Genomic DNA, 15,823 nt, shown 5'->3' on the forward strand with positions numbered 1-15,823 from the left:
AAAAAGCATCTTCATTGTAAAAAATTGTATGATCAATAAGTTATGACAACATATGTTTTACATTGCTTTAACTATTTTTTATTTTTTATTTTAAGTCAGTTAAATGTAATTTAAGTTGAAATGACTCAAACATCCATGTTGATTGTACTTACACATTTAAGGCAGCAACTTTTTTTACAGTGTTGTTATTCAATGGAAGTAAGAACATCTGACAGTCTGTACAAATGAACTCACAATCAACGTCACAAATTCGATTTTTCGATTGGTGACTTAGAAATAGTGCAGAATCTTTTTTTTTTAAAATTAACATCATGACATTCATTCATTCATTAAAACCCTAAAACTATGGTTGAATTGGATCAAAGGTCAGCAGCATAGGCATTGATATTAAATCACATAATAACATTAAATAACTGCAGGTTTACGTACATTTCTGAGTTTGCATTTAACTGCTTTTTTTATAATACTGAATCTGAATCAAGTGAGATGAGTAAATGCATGCTCACATTTAGTCTAGAGCTACAGTAAGCATGAGTAAAATGGTTTATCCAGAATAAGTTAATAAAATCATAAATTATTAAAATCATATTCCTGCCTAAAAGTGTTAATTTATTACATTGCTGCCTAAACAGATGTTAAATGATTGTATTGTTGCAGTAGAGTCTAACCCCTCATTACTGCCGGTGCCGATGTCTGCAACACAGTCTCATTTGCAGTCAGTCATCATTTCAGGCATTTATAGGTGAAATAACACTGACCTCAGAGGAGTCTGTGGTTCTGAAACTGACACCTCTGATGTGTGTATCATTTGTGCACAATATGTTGTGTACATTTTATGATTGACTTGGTTAAACATGTTTGTGTTTCGCTGGTTTAAAGCAGCAATGACCATAAAACCACATCAATTCTTGTGTGCCATCAAGAAGGAACATTATGGTGTGTTGTAAGGTAAGGTAATAAGGTTAAACCCTTATGAAAATAAATCAATTGATAATGCAGCATGTTTGTAGTTTATTTACAAATTTTAAAAAATAAATTCTTCAGAATAATAGTATACATGTTGCAATTTTGTACTGTGTAGTCAAACAAATTTTAGATAATGCTTGATCAAATTGAATTCAGTGATGGTTTATTATCAATTAATTCATGTTGAATGTATTTGCCTATTTCTGTTATTATTATTTTTCTAATGAAGTTTTACAACCTATAATTAACTGAGTAAAAAAGGAAGGTGTCACGTTTGATCTGTGTTTGTGTTTTGCTTGAGTAAGAAAGACTCCCCCCCCCCCCCCCCCCCCCCCTCCCCCCGGTTTCACAGAAAGGCTTAAAATAGTACCAGACTAAAATGCATGTTAACTGAAAGCGACTTGCTAACTTATCTTAAAAAAGTCAGTGCTATTGTTTTGTCTCAAGATGCACACCAGTAATGTTTTTTTCCAAGACACATTTATAAAAGCTACTTAAATGTCCTAATTAACCTAAGGCCTAATCCAGGCTTAATCTAAACCCTGTTTCTGAATCCAGGCTATTGTTTAGTTTTGTACTTTTCCCAGTTAGGTTTCCTGTGTTAATTGACTGTGTCCGAAATCACCCCCTATACCCTTAAATAGGGTACTATTTGAAGGGACAGCCATTTGTAGTGGTGACCGAAACCATAGTGGACATTATCCAGTGCACTCATTCAATCCAACAATACACCACAATAATGAGTGTAGAGTGTAGATCCAGCCTTTTATTTTTGTTTTGTTGCATCCACTGTCTGAAACAAGATCTGACTGTCAAAACGTATAGCAGAAGTTCGGATCTACCTCCTTTCCCAAGGGGATCTCTCCCTCGAGGTGCACATGCAGAGGTTTTTAGGTCTCTTTCGTGCATTATGACAACATCAACCTCTGCGTGTTTTTCCAGGCAGGTATGAATCAAAGGACCAAGGTGCACCTTCCCGGTGAAGGCCCTCGAGGTACGTTCCTAGAATTTTTCGAGTGGGTGTTACACCAGTGCGGATCCCCCTACACCATTGGAGAGAGTAAGGAGGATCAAGACCCGCTAGCGCCCTTAGCGCAAGCCGCACCATCAACCACGCCCCCAACGGACCATAAGACTGAGCCCACCGCAGACTCAGGCCGTCTCTGAACTTTCTGCCCGGTTATGCCGAGTTCAGACTGCACGATTTTAGCCCCGATTTTGGCTCGCCGACAGGTTTTGAGAAATCGCCGACAAATGCCCGAAATCACAGGCAAATCGGTGCTCGTTCACGCGAGTGACAATCACGCAGTGTGAATGAGCAAAGACGCGATCTGAGAGAATCGCCGACGAGTCTGCCGACGCCCGTGAGATATTCAGAAACAAAGCACAAACATTTGCATGACCAGCAGCAACAGCAGGACATTTGCAAAATTATTTATTTACCCCCAACTCTCTTTGCAAAACACAGTCCTTGCTCCCCTCGTCTTCCCAACCATTTCCTGCATAAACTGTTTATTATTTTCAGTTTATTATTCATTTTTGCTACAAATCAGTGCATAGACAATTTGTAGGCTATCATTTTTAATAACAAATTCAGTGTCGCGCGAGAACTCCGGTCTCACGCACGCGTGATCTTCCGTTATTTCCTATCACTTCTCGCGTTTGTTTGGTTGTGAAACGTAGTTTGCGGACCAGGCAGAAGTTGTCGGCGTCTCTTTCTTTTGTAAAGTCATGCAGTGTGAAACCTCCTGTCGCCGATCCATTGCGCAGTGTGAACACAGCAGCAACTGAATGTTACCCCAGATAGTCATGCAGTGTGAAAACAACAGTGACCCGATTATTTTGAAAATCCTGCAGTCTGAACTCGGCATTACTGTCAAGGAGGCAGTTTCTAAACTCTCTGCCCGCCCAGTATTGCTCAAGGAGGCTGTTTCTGAACTTTCTCCCTGTCTTGTCATGGCCAAGGATGCCATTTCGTAACCCTCTGCCAATGCTATCCAGTTCTTTGGCCCTGTCTCCGCTAGCTCCCTACAGCCCTTCGGCTCCTCTTTCGCTGGCTCCACCTAGCAGCTTGGATCCACATTGGGCTTCCAGTTTGCAGCTCCGCCCTGGTGTGTTGACCGCCTGGCTCCACCTCAAACCACGAGTCCGTCACTCAACCTCGGCCCATCGACCAGTAGGCTCCACCTTGGCTCCTCTCTCCCTCGTCTCCACCTAGGACAACCATCCTTATGACTTCACCGGGCTCCATCATCCCTCCAGCTCTACCATTGGTCAGTCGTCACTCTGACTCCACCACAGACTTCCGGGACTCCAGCCCTTCAGCTCTGTCTGGGTCCTTCTTCCCTTCAGCTCCGTCTGGCGCTTCCTTCCCTCCAGCTCCTCCTCAGTCCTCTCTCACACCGGCTCCACCCAAGCGTGCAGCACAAGTGCTGAAAAGTGAAGCCAAATTGCCCCGATTGCCCCCTGGTGGCTGGTCCCAGGATAGGATATAAACCCCGCCTCCCCATGAAGTCTACTGGATGCGATGGAAACTAAACAATCAAATTACACTTCAAATACATTTTTTTCAAAGATGTTTTCTGTCATTTTAGTTAGTTTTTATCACGCTAATTTAAGTTTAAGTGTTCGTTTTTAAAAAAATAAGTTTGGTCTTAGTTATTTGATGCTATAAAAAACGGAAATGTGACATCATGATTCATGATTGACAGCTTCTCTAAACAAATTAGTCACCAGGGCACCAACAGACTTTTTTTTGGGGGATTTTCAGGAGGAGATAGGAGCTTCAACTTTAATTTATTCATGTCCATAACTGTTTATTTCACACAGTAAATTTAGTATTAACCGTTTCTGCGGGAGTGAGGGCGGAACCTTGATATCGCGGCTTTACTTCCTGCTCGATACTGCACAGAATCAGGTCCCACGTTACGTTACTACTGCGCAGAAGCAGGTCCCAAATGTGCGCAAGATGTCAGCGCCATATTAGGACTTTGGCGGCTTCCCTTTTCACCAATGGAAGAGAGGGAAGGGGCATCGCCCATCTTTTTTTACAGTCTATGGCTCCACCTCAGTCCTCCAGACCCATGGCTCCACCTAGGCTGCTCTTCATCGCCCGATCTCTTCGGCTCCACCCGGGTCTTCACCTCCACCAGCTCCGCCTCTGTCAGTCATCTCTCTGGCTCCACCCAGCCTCTCCACCAAGACTCTACCATGGCTCCTCCCTCCATCAGCTCCACCGTGGGCCTTCAGCCTGTTAGCATTGTTTGAAGTCACTCCCTGGCTCCTCTCGCCGTCGTCTCGTCCCTGGCTCTTCCCCGTCCATAGTGGTCACTTCTGCCAGCTCCGCGTCCTCCTCCTAAGTCCCAGTTCATCTTTTGGCATGGTTTTTGATTTGCCCTCATGTGTTACACCTGTGTCTAGTTAATTATCTTGTTTGGTCCCTAGTGTTTCTCTGTGTGTTTATAGCCCTGTGTTTGTTTCTTTTTTTTTTGTCAGATCTCGTCATTTTTATAGTGGTTGTTCTGTTTACAGTATTTTGTCTCCTGAGATACCCTGATAAGTGTTTTAGTTTGTTTTGATTAAAGATACTGCTTGCAGTATAACCTTTTATTTCTGTTTTGCTGCATCCACTACATGACAGAAGGCATTTACTGTAGTGTGTGTAAATATTAAATGTGTGTGTAATAGTAAACCATTTTTACTATATAAAACTAAATTCTCTAAACTGTAGGTTTATTTCTTAATCCAACCATCAAGGCTTTTGTTGCGAAACGTACTTTTAATGTACACATTGTTCTGTGGGTAAAAGATTGCTTGACATTCCTGTATTAACAAGGTTAGAAACTCGTCCATAGAAGACTGTGTTGTCGTAACACTTCACAACTATGAGAAGAATGTAATGATCATAGGTTGCCTATTGCGTCTAAAAACAAGACAAAATTGTACAGTGAAGTTAACATAAACAGTGCTGCCTTCCCCCAACCCCCCCCCCCCCCTTTTTTTTTACCATGAGGCCGAAATAATGTGGAACATTTGATCATGTCAATAATAGCACTGATTATTCTAAACAAATGAAAGCATATCTGACTGTATGCTGCTGCAGGATTGAATATCTCACTGTGAAAAAGAAATGCATGTTGTTAAAATGACAATGTACTAATACAGCCTTATTATAGATTTATATTGCATCTCATAATATTGTTGTTTAGTTCAAATATTAGAAAGAAATTGAACTGTAGATATGTGATGAAATTCTAATTGGAGCAGCTCTGAAGCACGTATGCATTAGGCCTACTTTAACATGTAGTATTTTGGGCTGTGTGGAATGATTAGAGGTGTGAATGTTTTTAGCAAAGTGCTAAAACTACACGTAAATCGAAACCAGTGGTAAAGCATTACAAAGTCCTTGAGGCACATTTGGCAGAAATAAAAATAGTTTAAAACTAATTTACCTGTGCTCACATCTCATTATGCCATCGCTGACTGCACAGCAACGCAACATGTTACTAATTTTTAAACATTTTGACATTCCATATTTATATACACAGAGGAGATCGCCATGGAAACATCTCTGCAATAACCTTCCTCCTGCTTATTATGTTGCCATGGCAGCCATCCCAGAATAGTCCTTTTCAGTTTGTCCCTCCCTCGTGTTTATGACTCACAACCTGCAGGGGAAACCACAATTCAGCCTGTATCTCACGATGTTCCTCCCCTACATTTTTACTAGAACATAAGAACTGGATCTCAAAGAGGGGAACTCCATTAAAACACACAGAAAAATGTGGCTATGGATACCACAGTAATCAAAACCATTTAAAGGGGGGATGGGGCAAGATTTTCTACTTAAGAGAGTTTCTAGTATTGCGTGAAAGCATATGCAAATCAGTAAATAAAACACTTAAACAAAGAAATAAACAGTAAACAGGGGAAATTATCATATTAACTATTGTGGCAAAAACCACTTATTCAAAAACTCTTCCATCCTCCATGCGCATGTGGAAAACCAACTGAAATATTATTAATATTTGCTGTCCTCAGAAGTAACCTACATACACAGGTAGCCAACGCCCTTGCTGTGCAACAAACCCTCCCACAAAGAACAGGATGAACCTATTGAAAAAAACGAAAACCTTGCTTTGTGTTGTACTGTACTCTAGATACAGTAACATAATGTCTGTTGTGTCTCCGCAGTGTTAAAAAACACCTGGCACTAATGTGTGTGGATTCAGTTTACGTTATCTAAATAAGTATGCACAGCTGTCTGTTAGGAGGGATACATTCTTTGAAGTAGCGCATACAGATTATTTTAAGAGTACAATTATATTTTCTGACATTTTTATCTTCTGATAATGTGTATTTCATGCCTATGTATGAAAAGGACATTAACAGAAGCTAAAAATATATTTATTATAAAAGTAAAGGTTAAACATAGTAGCCTATAAATAATTAAAAATATATATAGTATTTTTTATTTTAAAAATATTTTTAAAAGTATTTTTTAAAATATCTGCTATTAAAATATATTTTTTTAAATATCTGCAATCAATAAAAATATTTTTAAAGAAATTGCATTTAAAAAATATAATGATATAATCAGTGTTTGGAATAACTCCGTTTAAAAGAACGGCGTTAGGTAACGACGTTATTTTTTCAGTAACGGGGTAATCTAACTAATTACTTTTCCCGTCGTTACAACGCCGTTAACGTTACTGGACGTTAAATGCGATGCGTTACCACGGGCGTCAGTTTGGTTTGAAATGTGCTGGGGACAGACAGAGATGCATTCGGAAGTGCATTTTCAGAAATGCTGGGCAGCCTACAAACTGTGGAGCCTCTCTGCTCAACCCGTAAATAAATCTATCGATCCACAATTATTGTGTGAGTGCCAAGCGTGTCAGAGGTTACAGTTTCTAATCCACGCTCGAATAGTTTTTTTTTTTTTCTCATCAAAACTGAATATGTTCATCAGTGGTTACAGTCTATATCAAGCAGAGACACGGGACGGTTGAGTGCATTTTATTTTGTGATTTTACCGGAATGAATAGTCTCTCCACAACGGCGATAGATTGAAGAGCGCGTCCGAGTGAATACTGCGCGCGCGCCACAAGAGAACAAATGCAGCTGCGGCAACGAGCGCTCAGCTTGAGGTCAAAACCAAAACATCTCTTATTTAATAGCGAACTAAATGAATGCTCTGCTAGTTAACTGGAGATGTTTTATTTATTTGTTTCTAAAACTGGTGGGTACAAAATGACTCGTGACAAAAGAGCGAGTGCGTTTTTGTGCGTTACTATGTATTGATTGAATTAACTGTGTAATCCGAACGCACCCCTGGCTCACACAGCTATGGAGGTGGGTTAATAAGTGCAGTGAAGTGAAGTGCAGGATAAACCTCTTGCTGTCTGTCGTGTCGACGTGCAATAAATATAGAAAGTTATGTACAAACACCTGTCTGTTCAACTCATTTCAACTGACTTGTGAAAACTGCTAAAAAAAAAATCAAAATTCTTTGACAAATAGCAACTTTTTTTTTTTAAAGTAACGCAAATAGTTACTTTCCCTGGTAACGAGTTACTTTTATTATAGAGTAATTCAGTTACTAACTCAGTTACTTTTTGGAACAAGTAGTGAGTAACTATAACTAATTACTTTTTTAAAGTAACGTTCCCAACACTGGATATAATATATAGTCTAATTAAATACAAAATCTACACGATATAACATATAAACATCTTTTTTTAAATTTTGTTTTACCTATTAAAGTTCATTATAACTGCCAAAAAAATGTTTTCCAGACTAATTTGTGTTTGGGGAACAAAAACTACCCGTCACCTGATCAGTTGTGAAAAAAATGTCATATCCTTTAACAATACAACTTATATTGTTTGGCTGGATGGGACTATGATTTTTGCCCATTGTGTGGCTGTGGTCAGCATCAATGAAAGCTTTCAAGCTTTATATTCGAGACTATACTCCCTGCAGTAAAACTAGCTGTTCTCTGATTTACAAGTAAAAACACAACCAAGAGTGCACATTTGAGATCACTTTGTTCTGCTCTGTTATCTTTAAACTTCAAATAATGTGGCTCCTCTTATCCCCTAAAGTTGATCCCAGGACACACCCGAAAAAATTCATCCTCTCTGCCCCTCCTTGTTCTTTTCCCTTCCTTCGCTTCTTGGTATAGCACTGCGTGCATTGTAGTCATACGGGATGACTCACCCTGACACACCAACCCTGACTGCTGTTATTCACTCTAGTTCATACAAGCAGACACACCTATGAGCCACTCACCAGGAAACACCCGTTCCCACATATCCTAGTTTTGAACTATTACTATATTTTTTATGACTACTCCAGCATCGTTGGATAACTCACATGATCCAAATGAAAAGCAAGAGATCCTCTTGTTTAGATTACAGTGACTAATCTCACAAATATGCATTTGCCTCAAACTGAGCTTTGTTGCATTTGCTGTGGCCATTTCGTGTCTTTTTCCCCCCCTCACATGGTTTTGGAACTCTGCAGAAAAGCATGACTGTTTTGTTCCTTGACATTCTTCGCCTGTTTGTTATCCAAAAGTTTTTATTGCATTGGGGAGACAAAACTCCTACACCACGAAAGCAACAAGAGAACACTGGAACACATGCACATTGTTTCAGTTGTTTCAAACGTTTTGTCTGTTCTTCTGGTTACAGTATTTATAAGATGTCTGATAATGTCGTATAAGGTTTTCAAGTACTGGCTTCTGCAACATATTTCTTGTATTTCATGTGTTTTTACTCAAATCAACTTGCCACTCCCTTTGCTTCTTTACAGGGCAGACAGTAAAACCTCTTTCTCGTTTGGAGAATTCATCCTTTGCTTACCATTACACAGCCCTGAATATGGGTGTGACACGTGGATTTGTTCACTATGTGCCTCAGGGTTTTCTCTCTGCCTGTCTGTCTTTCCGTCTGTTTGCCTCAAAACCAACCAACCACCCTCCCTCCCATCCCAGAACCACATATGCACACCTACAATGTTTACCTGCATTGCTGATGTGATCTAAGGCAGCTGAAACAGCCCTTTAAATGAAGCAACCACAGACGTCTTACTCAATCAAATGTGAATTAGACCTTGTGAAACCTATTTTGTGAGATTAGGGCAGGTTAAAACAAAGCAAAACTATTGAGGGAGAATTTAGGGGTATAGAGGAACATGTGAGACGCTTCAAGGAAAGGCTGCTTTTTGACAAGGATGAAGGATTGATTTGGTTTGGTCGCTGCAGGGTAAATCCTGAAGCAAACGAACCCCTTGCAGTAAACATAAAACAGGAAGAACTGAAAAAGTGTCAACGGTAGGGTATAGGTGGCAAGCCCGATTAAATCAGTATTCCAGGTCTTCCAGGTATCTCATCAGCCATGCAAATCATGTGTATTCAATTGTTGCTTCAGGTATACATTTCACTTTACTTTACTCTTGGGGTTACTTTTTATCTAAAAACTTTACATATAGTTGTGTGTGTGTGTGTGTGTGTGTGTGTGTGTGTGTGTGTGTGTTAAATATTAAGTTCATCACAGAAGGGTAGTTGGATTTATATTATTTACATTATTGATTGAGACATTTTTGAGGTGGACATGCAAAGGCCATCACATATCTTCAATTTGATGTATTGCGTAATGCAAACATCTTGAGTTAGCTATAGATGCAGAGAATCCGTCTTCAAAGGTTTGTGCTCTGAATTGCATACTTGCCTCAGTGAACTATCACAAATTAGTCTAATTACATTTAATTGAATACTGGATTTAAAATGTTCACAGCCTTTATAATTTGAGTTAATTAGATTCATTATTCTATTTTTTTTTTCCAATATTTCGTTCAAAGCATTTGTCATTGCGAGCATCTGTAATTTGTCTCTTACTTTGTTTGTTCATTAATTCATTAATTCATTATATTGACTATGTTAAATTTAAAATGGGAACAGCTGATAACAAACAGCATAATTCAAACTCTTGCTGCATATCTTGATATGCAGCTCTGCATTGTTATAAAAAAATTCCTGAGATATTATTCTATTTTTCTTGAACGTTCTGACTCATGTTTATATAACGTTCTAAAAAAACATACACATTGTATTTTTCTGCGACTGTTATTTTGCCATTTAAGCCTTGTTTGTTGGCTGTCTGATCAGTTTGAATGAACTGTTGTCTTTGTAGCTTGTTTAAAATTAATAAACAAATATCTCTGTACTTTGTTATACCTCATTTTAGACATGCACAAATCATTTTGTCAACATATACCTGAAAGGTATCGATTTTAATTCATAAAATGTAGCTTTTAACCATTTAAAATATGTAAAATACTCAAAGCACCAATACCCTTAAAAAACAAGACTTTATGTTATTTTTACTTTTTATTCTTATTCAAAGAATCAATTGTTTAACTGCAGTGATGTTTCATTGTCACAAAATGAGAATGAAACTCCTCAGAGATCTCTGGATCTACACTGGATTTTCTATTATGAAAATGCTATGGAAATTATGTTGGACTATACAGACGCAGTGAACACATTATCAAAGGCAAGAAGCCCTCCTTCAGATTGCAACACATTTGATCTTTGTCATTAAAAACAAATGAAAACTAACAAAAGTAGAAAAAAAACCCTACATAAACTAATTCAAAATTAATTAATCAGAAAAGGTGCATTATGCACACACAGGACATTGTGGGACACATTGCACTCAGGCTATAGGCCTATGCACGAACAGAATATAGAAGACTAGGTTGTCACATGGGGGGTCACAAGAGTATAGTCAGTAGCATTTGATTTAATCAAACCTCACAAATGTGGGTTTTTTTTTGCTTGTATTTTTCTTTGAACATCTAGTTAAAAACTCTATTCCTCTATGCAAAGTAAAATGCCAGTATCATTTTCGCTATATAATAGCACAGTAAAATCAGACTATAGCATTAATCAACAGTCAAATAATGAAAACTAATTAAATAAATGAACAGATATATAATTTGTTGTAATGTGTTATACCTTTTTTTAGGAAGAGACATGCACAAAAAAAATCATTTTACAAATGTACAATAGTCTTTGCTTAGTTTGTGCCCTTCCTAAAAGATTGGGATCATGTGCCACCATGTGACATTTTATATTAGCCTACGCAATAGTATAGGGAAACGGGTCTATTTGTCACAGTTTCTACTCCGGTTCAGGCTAATTTTTGAAAGTTTGGATTTTTTTATTAAACATAGTAGGTAGGCCTATGTTAATTACAATGTTTAAAACACTTAACAAATTGCCTCAATAAAGATGTGCCAACTTGCACCAACCTTATAATAAAATGAGTCTGACTCTTGTCCTAAGAGTTTAAATCTGATTCCAATCCACATTCACGCGCTTTATCGCTGCGTTAAACCTGCATGTCACTCAAACAGTAGGTGGGCTGGACTAAAATTATAAGGGTCCACTCCCCTACTACACCGTTACCCCCGCCCTCTTCTCCAGTGAAGAACTCCACAGACCTAGCCCAAACTCTGCCATTCTCCATAGCCCGGAGTTACAAGCACACTGAGGAAACGAAATATCGCTAAAGTGAGAGGAAGAGAGAGAGAAGTAACTAACAAAAACAAGAAAATAATAAAGCGAGGCTTCAAGCCTCGAGAACGAGAGAGAGAGAGTACACGAATACGTCAAAGTTTAGTTTGGAAAGCGTGGTGGAAAACTTCTGGGCTGTGGCAGAAAGCTGTGGACCGCGGATGATGCCAGAGCAAAGGTGTTGAAGGTTCCAGGTATGTTTGTGTATCTCCTGAGGTTAATGAGTTATGCAGTTCTGGTGTGCGACGCTCACGTTGCATTTAAAGCAGTTTTCCACAGACTGTCTGTGAACTTATAATATTCTTAATTATGCCGAATAACGCTATAAATTTGCTTATTTGGTTCTTAGAAAGTCTATTATATGTCATAAAATCTCAATCTTATCATCTGTATTGTTGAAGATGAAGAGGGTGGGTGTGTATCTGCTCAATTGTCATCTGTTGCGCACGTTATTTTTTCTCCTAACATTACTAAAGTTTGTTTAGAATTAAGCGTTTATTTTGTTAAACTCGACCAGCTAAATCATTCAGAAAAAAAAAAGGATTTATAATTAAGGCAAATATTCTGGGTTTTTGCATGTCATGCAAAAGATACACCCAAAGAGTGCAACGTGGATAAGAAGGTTGTCTCTGACTTTGGTTGCATGACTTTGCCCACGCTGTAAAATAAAATTAAAAAAAGTTTAAAAGAAAGCTATATGCTCTATCATAATTTCCCCCCCACAGAAATGCATTTTTATACAGTACCATAAAGTCGTTTCACACATCCATAGAATTTTTATGTTTCCTCTTGAAACGAGTATTATCCTGCCATACCAAATCTGGTCATAGCTCAAGATTTTTGGTCAACGTCAGCACATATTCTGCACTGTGGATACATCGTTTTCTCATATTTTTCCACTTATTTCATTTTTTAGATGGAGTTTTAATTTGTTTGAAAGATTCTTAATAACCTTAAAAATAAAGTGTGAATCTTTAAATTTAGTTTGGGAATTCTGTCCTGTTTTGCCTTGATTTTCTTAACCTGGAGCCCTGGCCAGGGTGTGGGTAGTGAGTAAGAGGGGGTGAAGAGAGGAGGGGGTAATGGAATGTAGTGGTTTGGAAAGACTTACTAATTGAAACCAGGTTTGAAGCACAGAGGGGGAAAGTAAGGCTTGCTATGCAGGATAAAGAACAAGGTGTTTTATTCACACCCGACTGCGCCATGAGCGGTATTTCAGTAAAATCACAGAAGGTTTCTGAACAAAATAAGAGAATGGAAAAATAGATAAAAGAGAGTGAGACTGAGATAAAGGGGAGTGTTGCAAATAAGTGCTGAGATTTTTGAGATATCCATGGAGTGTTGACATCCAAAAAGCTGTCTTTCAGTTGATCTGATTTAAGATATCTTTTAAAAATGTCCACAAGCAGATTTTTCACATTTGGAGCCCATCCCCCTTCTCCTGCCACACCCAAAGCTTTCTTCTGTTTTGTCAGAACACAACTACATAGCAGACTAAAGCAGTCAACCAGTAGTACTGTACTATATTAAAGCTGTAATAAAGCAACTTTATTTAAATTGTTATAATTTTAGTCAATTATTTCATAAACTAGAAAAATTTGGCTGTGCAAGGGTATGTCTTTGGAGTCCGATGTTAAGTTTTCCATGTGTGGCTGCCTCAATTTCAGCAATTTCTTTCAACCTTGGTTGTATTTGAAGGTTACGAAGAGTTTGGTTTAAAACAGAACAGTGAGCTTCTTACTTATCTTGAATGATATAGGATTTGAATGTTGAGTAGAAACAATGTTTGGTGTCCTGTGTGTCTTTATCTGATGCGTGGTTGTCCTGGAGGTTTACAGTGGAGGCACAACTTTCTCCTGCTCTGTGTTGATAGGTCAGATTAGGGTGTGCTTCATAGGACCTTCTATTCCAGTGTGAAAACGGAAAGAGTCTGGACTTGTGCACACTTCCTTTGTCGTTTCCTTAAAGGCTTGTCGATGGAAACGCCAAGGGAGGAGTGGCAGGCTTCGTAACAGAATGTTTCATTCTCTTATTTGTTTGTTTTCTCACATCTTGAATCTTCTTTTTTTTTTTTTAAAAGGGTACAGAATGAAAGAAGTCAACTCCATGAATATGTGATTATCCATCACAGATAAGTTGTCAGCACAGAGCACACTTGATTTCGTAGATAATACCTTACAGGATGTAGGGATCATTTGAAGAGTTTTGAAGTATGAAGTCTGAGCTGAAGACTTTGTTGCATTATCTTGGTACACGTCTTCCTGTTCAGACAGACCCTGGAGTTGTCATCATTCCATGGTTGAGAAATACTGGGTTGAAGCTAAAACAAAGTTGGACAATACATTATGGCTTTGCCAATATGGTTCTGAGTCAGTCAGGCATTCATATTTCACAATTTAGTAGAGTAACACAGTCTTGAGCACATATGCCTTAATCAAGGGCAGATTCTCAAGATTTACATGAAGTTGTTTTTTTTAGCCCTTATGTAGTTTTTTAGTATCAAGAGATTTGTCTTCACACATAGGCTACTGCATACTTTTATTATTATAATAAATTTTGGCGTTTCCAATTGATGCCATTTACTGCCTTATGATTTTTTTTAAATACTTATTTTAATAGTATTATCTTCTGTGAATTGTTCCACACAATGTTAAAATTAATATTATATTTTTATATATATATTTTTATTATTGTCATTTTGATCATATGAATTTTCGTTTTGTATGAGCGTCTACAACACATGATAGACTGTACTTCCATTGTACTTCTGCAATCCAGTTGGATTACTAGATTACATTTGCTGTTGTGCTTGAAATAGAAGATACGGTCTGCATTTGATTAAGGTTTAGGATCTTGTGACAGGATGGTTAGTCTGTTTATTGTTTATAATCTTCAATTTCCAAGGCTGGCCATTTTGGTCTGACATTAATGCTTCAATTATGTGTGAGTCCTCTTGTTTTCAGAAACAGATACTTTTAGTACAAATGTTGCGCTTAAACCGTAATTTACTGGGGTAACAAGTAAATCGGTTATATTGTAGCCAAGGTAAAAAGCATGCAATGCATGCTACTTGCATGGCATGTAGCAAATATTTCCTGGTAGCCACACCTGTCATTGCTGGGTTAAATATTGATTTTGGTTTTTGCATTTTAATTGAACAAGTACAAATGTGTGCAATTAGTGAAAGTGTTTACTGCTAACTAACTACTAGTACCTGTATACCGGTAGTTAAAGGCCACTGTTACAATATGCTTCAAGCATGTTTCAAGTAAATGTAAAATGACCAAATAATATTCCATATCAATGAATAACAGCAAAGATACTCTGCAGTGACACTACATACATGGCATGTAAGAGTTGCTTGTGACGATACTGTTTCAAAGTTGCACGCTTATTTGGAAAGTGTTTTATATGGCAAATTAAACACTGAGGCCATATTTTAATAGTTCTAATGCATTCAAAAGTATTCTTTAAGGTAATTTGATGATCAGCATTTATTGACGTAGACTTAACGTTTGACTACAGCTCCAACTACATCACACCATTTCAGTAATGTAGGAATGCACATCTATACTTGTTTACAACAGCACAAGGAGACGCAGCAGAGGTTATATCATTCTAGGTGCAGTTTACATGAGTTCGTTTCTAGTTGAATTGTAGATAAGAGTTAAGATCTGACTAATTTAGATGTTTCAAACCACATGCCTTTTCACTTCTATACAAAACACTTGGCAGTGCTGTTTCAGACCTAACTATAAAACCATCTGATGGTAGCTGGAAAGCGAACCACCTTCCCATCAGTCATCACTATGTATTTGATTGCTGACTCATATCCCTTGACTCCGTTTGAAAAGCCTTGTTAACAGGATAAACAAACATGTCAGGGTAGACAAAAAAACGTGACTCAATGTGAATACTGACAGCCTTTTGCTAATATACATGTATCTGAATTATGTAAATGTTTCTCTAACATTTCATTAATCAAGATACATTTAGTGTAATTCACTACAACACTTTTTTTAAAAATGGTTTAATTTTGATTCCTGTTTGTTCCTCTAAATAGTTGATATTTCCACAATAAAATTGAAAGCGTATGTCTTTGCACGAGAGTTTGGTCACTTTGTGGGTTTGAATTGAGTCGATGTGGAAGTAAAAGTTAAATTTTTAACCAAATTGTAGTTATCCCTTTTTATGTATGAGCTCTTGCTTTGTCAAAATTGCCTGCCTCTTGCCAGAAAAATGAATGATGAGCATTTAATGGGGAAATATGAA

General features: G+C 37.9%; 1 protein-coding gene across 8 annotated transcripts in view; it reads left to right on the forward strand.

Annotated features, from left to right (window-relative positions):
• Window positions 1-11,578: 11,578 nt before the first annotated feature.
• The window catches only part of ahnak (AHNAK nucleoprotein), a 34,886-nt gene continuing 30,641 nt past the window's right edge, over window positions 11,579-15,823 (forward strand). For all 8 annotated transcript variants that reach the window (XM_056250357.1, XM_056250349.1, XM_056250353.1 and 5 more), the window contains exon 1: window positions 11,579-11,745. The gene's annotated coding sequence lies outside the window, so the exon portion shown is untranslated. The remainder of the gene's footprint in view (window positions 11,746-15,823) is intronic.

This window comes from Rhinichthys klamathensis, unplaced genomic scaffold, assembly GCF_029890125.1.
Source record: "Rhinichthys klamathensis goyatoka isolate OS25496 unplaced genomic scaffold, OSU_Roscu_1.1 h1tg000068l_1, whole genome shotgun sequence".
NCBI lineage: Eukaryota > Metazoa > Chordata > Actinopteri > Cypriniformes > Leuciscidae > Rhinichthys > Rhinichthys klamathensis.